The sequence below is a fragment of the Haematobia irritans genome, chromosome 1 (genome assembly GCF_050003625.1).
Source record: "Haematobia irritans isolate KBUSLIRL chromosome 1, ASM5000362v1, whole genome shotgun sequence".
Taxonomy (NCBI): Eukaryota; Metazoa; Arthropoda; class Insecta; order Diptera; family Muscidae; genus Haematobia; species Haematobia irritans.
Window position 1 is genome coordinate 44,864,147 of NC_134397.1, and position 12,248 is coordinate 44,876,394.

Sequence of the window (12,248 nt, forward strand, 5' to 3'; positions counted from 1 at the left end):
CGAGTCAAAAATAATTTACCAAAATTTTATTTCTATAGAAAATTTTGTCAAAATTTTATTTCTATAGAAATTTTGGTCAGAATTTTATTTCTATAGAAAATTTTGTCAAAATTTTATTTCTATAGAAAACTTTGTTAAAATTTTATTTCTATTGAAAATTTTTGTTAAAATTGTATTTCTATAGAAAATTTTGTCAAAATTGTATTTCTATAGAAAAATTTATTAAAATTTTATTTCTATAGAAAAGTTTGTTAACATTTTATTTCTGTAGAACATTTTGTCAAAATTTTCTTTCTATAGAAAATTTTGTGAAAATTTTATTTCTATAGAAAATTTTGTTAAAATTTTAGTTCTATAGACAGTTTTGTCAAACTGAATTATACCACGTATGGACTTACATACAATTTAGAAGACGGTGTTAGGAGGTTTTAAGATACCTTGCCATCGGCAAGCGTTACCGCAACTTAAGTAATTCGATTGTGGATGGCAGTGTTTAGAAGAAGTTTCTACGCAATCCATGGTGGAGGGTACATAAGCTTCGGCCTGGCCGAACTTACGGCCGTACATACTTGTTCTAATGCTCCAATTGACCAAACCTCATTGATCTAGATATGCCAAAGCAACATTTCCGTTGGATCAGTTGCAAAACTCATGACATATGTAGCACTTCCTATGCAGAACGCATTCCCAATACCAATCATTGCCTATATCTATCGAACATCTAGGCGTGTTTAACCTACCCTTTATTCTATCCTGTTTTGGTCCAATGGAGGTTGATCTTTAGAACATGCACTTCACTACTTGGAATTCACTAAGCTCCTCAGTTCACTGTTTTCTTTTGGTTTCGCATCCTCCGATCTCCGATTTAGTCTCGGTGAACTTTTTGGCTCTTCCCCGACCCTTGTTTTCCAAAAAATAAAACTCTTAGTACGAAGAACCCCGCACATTAGTACTAAAAAAATTTGAAACTTTTTAATGGATAAAGTTATCAACATAGTTTTTCCTTGAGTGAAAGCTGTTACGTTTTCCTCAAAGTTTGCATTATTAAGTTCATATTTTCCAAATTTAACAATTTTCGTTTTTATGGCCAATTTCGTAACGTTATCCCTGGCTCTTATACCTCCGAAAAGAGATACATATGGGCTGACATACAAGCTATGAAGGCATCATAACATACTAATGTTATACTACACTCATAGAAAAAATCATGCACGGCGTGCTCATTTCAAAACAATTCGTTCATGAAAGTGAATCAACACTCATTTGGTGTCGAACGGAGAACAGGCGTTGTCAATCTGACAACGATAAAATGACACCATGCGTTGTCGAAATAACAACCAGAGTTCACCATCTGAAAACGTTATGGTTACGAATTTATAAACAAAATTTAAAAAAGGTTTCCGCTACCGTGACTCGAACCTGTGTTTTCTGCACCACACGCGTTAACAGTCGCCTTATCACATTGCACCACCGAGGGAATTGCCATAATAACGTCTAACGATTATTTTAAGACTTTTCATGACCACAGAAAAACGAATGCCGTTCATTAAATCGTGAACGCCCGTAGACGAAATTGTGAACATTCCGTTTTAATTTTTTGTGAACGTTTCCGTTTCATTTTGTCACCGTCTGTTCACGACTATGGAACGTAATTTTTTCTATTAGTGTATTGAGATATGAAGTTGAACAACTTTATTAATTATCATCTATGGATACCCATACTTCAGATCACATGACACAATCATCGCTATATTATTTCATGCAAATCGGAATAAATTATTAAATCTTCATGTGAAGTACTTCCACGAGCAGTTTGTCCCACACCTTGAGAGTTCTTGAGAATTCGTGGATTTACTCAACCTATATTTATTGTTTTCATGTGATAGATAATCAAATACTTAGAATTGTGCATTAATTCCAATATAAATGATTACAATTTGTCTGAAGATTAATTTTCAATGACAGGCCATCACTAACACTTGCTTAAAAGTTGACTTTAATGGAAATCATTCATTTCAATTAGAATTATAGTATTGAGTATTAGGATGTATCGAAATGAGATTATGTTTTTTTTTTAATAAAGAATTATAATGAATTTAAAAATCTTTGCGGAATTCCCAAATATCCCAGTGATGAAGAGTTGTGGTGCTACCGGTCCTGGGGTTGATCCATTTCCCGTAGGGCAAGTATAAATATGTGAAATCCCTCAGAGAAGCTTGATTATTTGACTTTCATTCCAGTGTTGCCCTGCTTCAGTACCACAACATTTTGAGGAGAATTCCAATATTAGCTCACACCATTTGACGTGGATTAATCCTGTCATTTTGTTGCGGACTTCCCAACGTTCTTGGATTAAAACTACAGGATTGTTACATTTTATTATTTTTCCCCTCTGCGAGGATTAGTTAGACGTTCTCGACCAGCCATTCTCCAATAGGATCGGCTCTTGGAGGTTAGCGATGACAAAAAAAGGGTCATGGGTTCAATCCCAGCTTCCATCGAATACCAAAACAGTATTTCTCCTAGTGATACTGGTGACATTTCAGAGTCTATTACACCTCCAAGCAGTTTCACAGTAATGTGAAACGTCGATCGGACTAGACTATAATAAGACAGGTCCCTGGTCATTGAGCTAAACATGAAATCGGGCAGCAATCAGTTATAATCACTGTGATATCACAATGAACTGAATAGTCTACGTGATCCTGAAATAACAGGCAGTCACTACACCTAATCTAACCTACATAGCTGTCTCTTCTCTGTGGGTGGCAACTTTCTATCGGTTATTAATTAATTAATAAGCTTTAGTAGTGAAGTCGTTTTCCAAGATAATATACAATAGTAACCAGTTGGCTTACTAAACTTTCGCCAAATCTTCTATCTTTGTTGATAGTACAACTCCTGTAGATAACGTCTCTTCGTTCCGTTTCCTCCGGTAGCTCTGCTTCTTTTTCGTTCATTGTCCTATGGTCGCTCTGCGGGAATCATCAAAATGATGTTTTCGTGGCAAGGAAAAAAGGTCTTATTCCGAGATCATATCATTGATAATTTCTTCAAGTTTGGATTGCTGGGTTTTAACCAGATGCACTATCTTAGTTGCATACTAGGGTAGATTATATTTGCTTATTTGGCATAAGAAAGTAATCTCTTTTCAACTTCCATCTTTCTTTTATATGAAGGCGTTCCACATTGCAGAAGTTTCACTGCAACGTGGAACGCCGTTCGGACTCTGCTGGAAAAAGAAGGTCCCTTGTCATTGAGCTTCACATGGAATCGGGCAGCACTCAGTGATAAGTGTTAAGTTCACCACAGTGGTATCACAATGGACTGAATAGTCAAAGTGAACCTGATACATCGGGCTGCCACCTAACCTAATCTTTATGTGAAGGAGATTTGTATATTCGGGAAATATAGGAAATAGTGCATGAAATTGGGCGAAAAAAGTGAGATATCTATATTTTTTGGTAGGCAGTTCCGCATAACGACATTTTCATAAAATATTTACGGATGTCGAAAGAAAGGAATTTACAATATTGGTTTTTTTCATTTCTTTGCCAAATTAAAAGAAACCGTTAAATTGTTCCTTAAAAAAAAATCGAATCCATAATCGACAACTTGTCTATCGAAGTGATCTGAACAATTTACATATGTCACAAAAACGTGATTCTGAAATTAAATCAAATAATGTCTACTTATACATGCAATACGATTATTTAAAATAGCCAATATCTATTGTAATAAATACGAATTCTCACAATCGTAAATTAAAGATTCATTCATCTTTACATTTTAAGCCTTATAAAATATTGAAGTCATTGTTCGGCGTCATCCATAAATATTAACTACAATGTTGAAAAAAATACATTTTTTCAGTTTATCAACAAATAATAAAGAAAATTTTTAAATTAGGCACACTGTCTACAGGAATTCATACACGTACGGTGAAAGCTCTCAAAAGTGGAACCTCAATTTTGTATACATCTCGGAGGTGTCCAGTTATGAGAAGTTAATTTTAATTGTCCACTTTTGAGAGGAATCCCATTTTCAGAGTATTCATGTTTGGGAGGTTCCACTATACGAATTTTGTTCGATCTATTGCTCTTCAAAGTTTTGAGAATATTTGTTAACACAGGGGTAATCAGTTATTTTGCTTGCACACTATCATTAAATGCACGACATTTTTTGTTTATTGTCCCAGTTACAAAAACTTTCTTTTTAATGCAAATTGAGAAAATTTGAAACACGCTCTCGTGATAGTGGAAGTAAGAAAATTATAGATCTTATAAGGAGACATGATATTTTCTGAAATACTGTTAAGATTTCCCGGAAGTAGCTACAAATATTAATTCTTGTTATTTATGAAAAATAGGTCAACATTTTCAAGGTTGATTTATAGCTTAACAATATGCTATGCTATAAATCAACCGGCTAAAGTCACATTAACTTCCGAAAGAAACAAAATATCGCACCACCAGATCTACACTAAAGGCTATGTAAATTTGAATTAGCCAGTGATGGGTATCTGACATTTTCTTTTTAATAACTTAAGAGTATCAATTCCCTTAATCTTCATGTCCAATAAACTCGAATAAATATATAGGAATTCTTGTTGTTTTGCCCTCTGCGTCCACAAAAGGGTTTTTGATCAGCAAATTTGAATATGTCTTAGGAATTATAAAATCTAGATTAACATCTTTACCTGTACTTTGCAACAATTTGAACCCCGAAATTATTAATATACAATGGCGAATATTTATCTTGAGGATCCCTCACATCGCCACCTCCATTGAGCTATCGAGAATGTCTTACTAACAGAGCTCTGTTGATCGCGCAACAATCTTCGGTTACCTTTGCTTAATTTCGAAATAGAAATTGGAAGATTTTGTTACATTCCCTTATTTCGGATTTCTTAAAAAATAAGAAAAAAACTTAAAAATAATTTTATCGCCAATTAAAGACGATTTCTTATGACAAATTCTACGTATGCTGAAATATGGATTAATACATTTTTTCTGGAAATTTCGATTATTATATTTGTCCTTACGGTGCAATCAATATCAACTTAAGGGAAGGAAAATCGTTGGATCCAAGTAAACTTGTTTTTAGTGTATAAATTGCAAAATGGATGACAGACTATCACAAAGCTCTCAACGATATGGATAAGAGGTTAAATATTCACCTAATAAGATTTACTGGTCACATGTTCTTGCCGATGGTTAGGTTAGGTTAGGTTATGTGGCAGCCCGATGTATCAGGCTCACTTAGACTATTCAGTCCATTGTGATACCACATTGGTGAACTTCTCTCTTATCACTGAGTGCTGCCCGATTCCATGTTAAGCTCAATGACAAGGGACCTCCTTTTTATAGCCGAGTGCGAACGGCGTTCCACATTGCAGTGAAACCACTTAGAGAAGCTTTGAAACCCTCAGAAATGTCACCAGCATTACTAAGGTGGGATAATGCACCGCTGAAAAACTTTTTGGTGTTCGGTCGAAGCAGGAATCGAACCCACGACCTTGTGTATGCAAGGCGGGCATGCTAACCATTGCACCACGGTGGCTCCCTTTCTTGCCGATAAATTGCAACACGAATGAGAGTGAACTACAGAAATGTGAATCAATATTTGTATACCCTCCACCATAGGATGGGGGGTATATTATTCCGTTTGTAACACATCGAAATATTGCTCTAAGACTCCATAAAGTATATATATTCTGGGTGGTGGTGAAATTCTGAGTAGATCTGTTGAAATCACGCTAACTTCCGAACGAAACAGCTATCGACTTGAAACATGGCACAAGTAGTTGTTATTGATGTAGGATGGATGGTACTCCAAATGGGCCACATCGGTCCACTTTTACGTATAGCCACCATATAAACGGACCCCCTGATTTGACTTGCGGAGCCTCAAAGAGAAGCACATTTCATCAGATCCGGCTGAAATTTGGTACATGATGTTGGTATATAGTCTCTAACAATCATGCAAAAATTGGTCGACATCAGTCCATAATTATATACAGCCTCCATATAAACCGATCCCCAGATTTGGCTTCCGAAGCCTCTAAGCGAAGCAAATTTCATCCGATTCGGTTGAAATTTGGAACATGGTATTAATATATGGTCTCTAACAACCATGCAAAAATTGGTCTACATCGGTTCATAATTATATATAGTCCCCATATAAACCGATCCCCAGATGTGGCTTGTGGAGCCTCTAAGGCAAGCAAATTTCATCCGATCCGGCTGAAATTTGGAACATGGTGTTGTTATATAGTCTCTAACAACCATGCAAAAATTGGTCGACATCAGTCTATAATTATATATAGCCCCAATATAAACCGATCCCCAGATTTGGCTTGTGGAGCCTTTAAGAGAAGCAAATTTCATCCGTTTCGGTTGAAATTTGGTACGTGGTGTTAGTATATGGTCTCTAATAACCATGCCAGAATTGATCCATATCAGCCCATAATTATATATAGCCCTTAATAAACCGATTCCCAGATTTGACCTCCGGAGCCTCTTGGAGCAAAATTCATCCGATCCGGTTGAAATTTGGTACATTTTGCTAGTGTGTGGCTGATAACAACCATTCCAAAATTGGTCCGTATCGATCTATATTAACATATATATAGCCTCCAAAAATTTTATATTTCTATATATATATATATTTTGTCAAAAATTTATTTCTATAGAAAATTTTGTCAGAATTTTATTTCTGTATAGAAAATTTATGAAGCATTTCATAGTTGGAGAGGAATATTTTGCAAAATCTTCCAAAACATCAAGAATTCTACCAATCTACCTAATAGTAAAAAATCTGTCATTTTTGGTAGACTCGTGTTCATCATTGTATATAGCCCCCATATAAAGCGACCCCCATATTTCAATTCTGGCTCTATAATTACCGCACAAAAGTTCATATCAGTTCGTAATTATTTCTTCCCGATATATACCGAGAAGAACTGAATTTATACGTATTTAATCGACCTTTCTACAATATATCCCCCATGGACTAACTTACAATTTAGAAGATGATGTTAAGAAGTTTTAAGATGCCTTGCCATCGGCCGCAACCCAAGTATGTTAATTTTGGATGACCGTTGGATGTTCTGACTATGGAATTATATATGCCACGTCTATTCGAATGTACACTGAAAAACATATTATGGTGAGGTCAAAGATTTCAAGTCTTTAAAATACGAATGCAAATTTCGCTTAGCATAGAAGACGAATTTCTCTAATATAAAGCTTTTCTCCTTGTCCAAAAGTCGATAAACTTTTCAATGAAATCGTATTGTCCTTATAATTAAGTGATCGTACTTAAAAAATGGGTATCATAACATGAAAGAAAAAAATTTTGGGCTAAGGTCAACTTGACTTTAATAATTCAGAAAAATTCTTTAAAATTAATGAAATTGTCTTTAAATTTGTTGTCTCTTTGCATCTTGACTACAAAGCAAAAAATCGTTCAAATATATAACAAGTTGGCTGATAAGTCCCCGGTCTGACACATAGATGGCCTCGCTAGTATTAAATGCATATTATTTTTATATAGTACCAACCTTCAAATGATTCGTGTCAAAATTTGACGTCTGTAAGTCAATTAGTCTTTTGTGAAGCAACTTTTGTTATTGTGAAAAAATGGAAAAAAAGGAATTTCGTGTTTTGATAAAATACTGTTTTCTGAAGGGGGACAAAATACGGTGGAAGCAAAAACTTGGCTTTATAATGAGTTTCCGGATTCTGCCCCCAGGGAAATCAACAATAATTGATTGGTATGCAAAATTCAAGCGTGGTGAAATGAGCACGGAGGACGGTGAATGCAGTAGACGAAAGAGGTGGTTACCGACGAAAACATAAAAAATCCACAAAATGATTTTGAATGACCGTAAAATGGAATAATTTTTATCGATTATCTTGAGAAGGGAAAAAACATCAACAGTGACTATTATATGGAGTTATTGGAGCGTTTGAAGGTCGAAATCGAGGCAAAACGGCCCCATATGAAGAAGAAAAAAGTGTTGTTCCACCAAGACAACGCACCGTGTCACAAGTCATTGAAAACGATGGCAAAAACTCATGAATTGGGCTTCGAATTGCTTCTCCACCCACCGTATTCTCCAGATCTGGCCCCCAGCGACTTTTTCTTGTTCTCAGACCTCAAAAGGATCCTCGCAGGGTAAACATTTGGCTGCAATGAAAAGGTGATCGCCGAAACTGAGGCCTATTTTGAGGCAAAACCGAAGGAGTACTACCAAAATGGTATCAAAAAATTGGAAGGTCGTTATAATCGTTGTATCACTCTTGAAGGGAACTATGTTGAATAATAAAAACGAATTTTGACAAAAAAAAATGTGTTTTTCTTTGTTAGACCGGGGACTTATCAGCCAACCTGCTACCATGTGTTTTAAAGAGGTTTTTTACTTGAAACATAGCATAATTTCTACTGGAAGTCGAGTCTGAATTTGGAAAATAAAGTTATCGTTAACTCGTTTTTAAAGGACTTTGATAGCATATGAAGAAAAAAAAAAACGAAAAATTAAAATTTGTTTCCTAGAAGCAAGTACACAAAACCCATATTTAAGAGAGAGTTTTTGTAACTTTGCATAATTTCTACTTCTTCGTCTTTCTACTATATTCTCGACTTCTAGAAAGAGTTTTTGTAACTTTGCATAATTTCTACTTCTTCGTCTTTCTGCTATATTCTCGACTTCTAGTCGAGTCTGAATTTGGAAATTTAAGTTGTCATTAACACATTTTTAAATAGAAAAACGAATAAATTGAAATTTATTTCCCAGAGTCAAGTACACAAAACTCAAATTTAATAGAGAATTGTGTCTTTAAAGTATCTAACTTACTCCAATCCGCCGCTTGTTTGGCTTGGAATCAATACCAGAATAATTAGTGTAATGGCAAAATCTTTGAACAGTATGGGTAATTCTAAATTCCTGAGTATAGTAACAATGTTTCTGGTAAGTAACTTTTCGTTGAATGTTATTATATGTTATTTTCGATATATACAATATTAAAAATTCAAGAGAATAGAAATCGCCTCTCATAATTCAGACCTGTTCCCAAGAACTCTCCAAGTTAAAAATAAATCTATTATTTTGCTATCATTTAATTTAAATTTTGTGCATTAGTGCCATCATTTTAAGATTTACTAGACGGAATTGCATCAAATTAGAGTCATATTGTGAGCATTTTATTATCTTGAGAAAAGATAAAATGTGCTTAGTAAATTACTTTACAATTATGTGTCACGCGATAATATCTACCTTATTAGTTTACATTGTTGTTTTATGACTGTCATATATTTTACAAAAAAAAAATGACAAAAGAAACATTATTCGTTTTTGTTTATTGAAGACAATAGATGAAATTTAAATTTTGGTAAGAGTATCCAAACAAAAGAAACATTATTCGTTTTTATTTATTGAAGACAATAGATGAAATTTAAATTTTGGTAAGGAGTATCCAGAGGCTCCAAGTATGTTTGGAGTCTAAACTATTAACCCAACTTTCGTTGGGAGCGAAAACTCTTATTACCAAATAATCTTGAAAGTAATTTATTTCCACATACACAGAAAAAAGTGAATATTTGTCCAATACTCATTTGGCATGATTTGTTTAATCGCCTCCACTTTATTTTCTGCAATAGAATAGATTTAGAAATAAATACTCCAATTTATATATATTCATACGATTATTACCTTTTATTCGGACGACCGCGAACCATAGTCATCAAATATTTTTTGTCGTTAATATAAATTGTTCCTTCATTTGAATCGGACTGAAAAAATATGTGGTGCGTTAGAGTGAGTGAAAAACAAAATTGTGAATGCGCGTGAGTAAAATTTCTTCAAAATCACGATCACGAAAAATATGATCAAAATAACCTTCACGGCAAAATTCACCCTCAGGATAGAATTCACACGTTTGTGACAAAAATGTATGTAATATCTCTAATTGACGTAAACGTAAACGTAAACGTAGGAGAATACGGTGGGTGGGGAAGCAATTCGAAGCCCAATTCATGAGTTTTTGCCATCGTTTTCAATGACTTGTGGTGGAACAACACTTTTTTCTTCTTCATATGGGGCCGTTTTGCCGCGATTTTGACCTTCAAACGCTCCAATAACGCCATATAATAGTCACTGTTGATGGTTTTTCCCTTCTAAAGATAATCGATGAAAATTATTCCATGCGCATCCCAAAAAACAGAGGCCATTACTTTGCCAGCGGACTTTTGAGTCTTTCCACGCTTCGGAGACGGTTCACCGGTCGCTGTCCACTCAGCCGACTGTCGATTAGACTCAGGAGTATAGTGATGGAGCCATGTTTCATCCATTGTCACATATCGACGGAAAAACTCGGGTGTATTACGAGTTAACAGCTGCAAATACCGCTCAGAATCATCAACACGTTGTTGTTTTTGGTCAAATGTGAGCTCGCGCGGCACCCATTTTGCACAGAGCTTCCGCATATCCAAATATTGATGAATGATATGACCAACACGTTCCTTTGATATCTTTAAGGCCTCTGCTATCTCGATCAACTTCATTTTACGTTCATTCAAAATCATTTTGTGGATTTTTGATGTTTTCGTCGGTAACCACCTCTTTCGGGCGTCCACTGCGTTCACCGTCCTCCGTGCTTATTTCACCACGCTTGAATTTTGCATACCAATCAATTATTGTTGATTTCCCTGGGGCAGAGTCCGGAAACTCATTATCAAGCCAAGTTTTTGCTTCCACCGTATTTTTTCCGTTCAGAAAACAGTATTTTATCAAAACACGAAATTACTTTTTTCCCATTTTTTTCACAATAACAAAAGTGGCTTCACAAAAGACGCTCTATCTCACAAACTAATTGACTTACAGACGTCAAATTTTGACACGAATCATTTGAAGGTTGGTACTATATAATAATATGCATTTAATACTAGCGACGCCATCTATGTGTCAGACCGGGGACTTAAACTGTTATTTTAAAGAAGCCACATCTTTGGCTCGTAATCTAAACCAAAATCCTCCTTAAGGGAAGGTCAAAATCTTTGGATCCAAGTAAACTTTTTTTTTTGAGTGTAGTAACATCAACAATATATGTTGTTTGGTTGTCCAATAATTAATTTTTTTATTGCTTCATTTTTTTCTGTTTATGTAAGTTACTACTTTTAAATGAAAAACTTATTTAATTTTCTTAGAGCATGTCCTATACTGAAAAAAATATTGTCGTGAGGCCAAAGATTTCATGTCCTTAAAATACGAACGCAAATTTGCTTAGCATAGAAGACGCATTTCCCTAATATAAAGTTTTTTTCCTTGTCGAAAAATCGATAAACTTTTCAATGAAGTCGTATTGTCCTTATAATTATGTAATTTTACTTAAAAATGGGTATCATAACATGAAAGAAAAAATTTTTGGGGTAAGGTCAACTTGACTTTAAAAATTCAGAAAAAATCTTTAAAACTAATGAAATTGTCTTTAAATTTGTTGTCTTTTTGCAAAAATTCGTTCAAAAATAGGACACGTTTTTCAACACTTTATTTTAAAGATGTGTTTTACTAGAAACATAGCATAATTTCTATTGGAAGTCGAGCAAGAACATGAAAAATAAAGTTGTCATTAACTCGTTTTTAAAGGACTTTGATAGCATATGAAGAAAAAAATATAAAAAAAAACGAAAAATCAAAATTTTCTTCATAGAAGCTAGTACAAAAATCCAAATTTAAAAGAGAATTGTGTCTTAAAATTATCCTTACTTGTATTCTCCGCTTCTTTGGCTCGGAATCAATACCAAAATAGTTAAAGTAAAGACAAAATCTTTGGAAACGCCCATGCTTTTTTTTCAGTGTATAAGGAAAGAATTTCAGCAGCATTACCAGTAGCTAAATTGTAAGCGGGATGAGTAAGCAAAATATTTTGCGAGAAAAGTATGTGCTCGAGGTGGTACTTATAAATATCTGATGTATATGCACTGAAAAAAATTGTCGTGAGGCCAAAGATTTGAAGGCCTTAAAATACGAATGCAAATTTTGTTTGGCATAGAAGACGCATTTTTCTGATATAAAGATTTTTCCTTGTCCAAAAGTCGATAAATTTTTCAATGAAGTCGTTTTGTCCTTATAGTTAGGTTCGATTTGAGTAATGACGCACTAAGCACAGGATATTTTCACTTGGGTTTGTCGTAGATGATTCATTTTAGATCTCTAGTAACATTGCGATGCAAAAACCCTTCCTTTG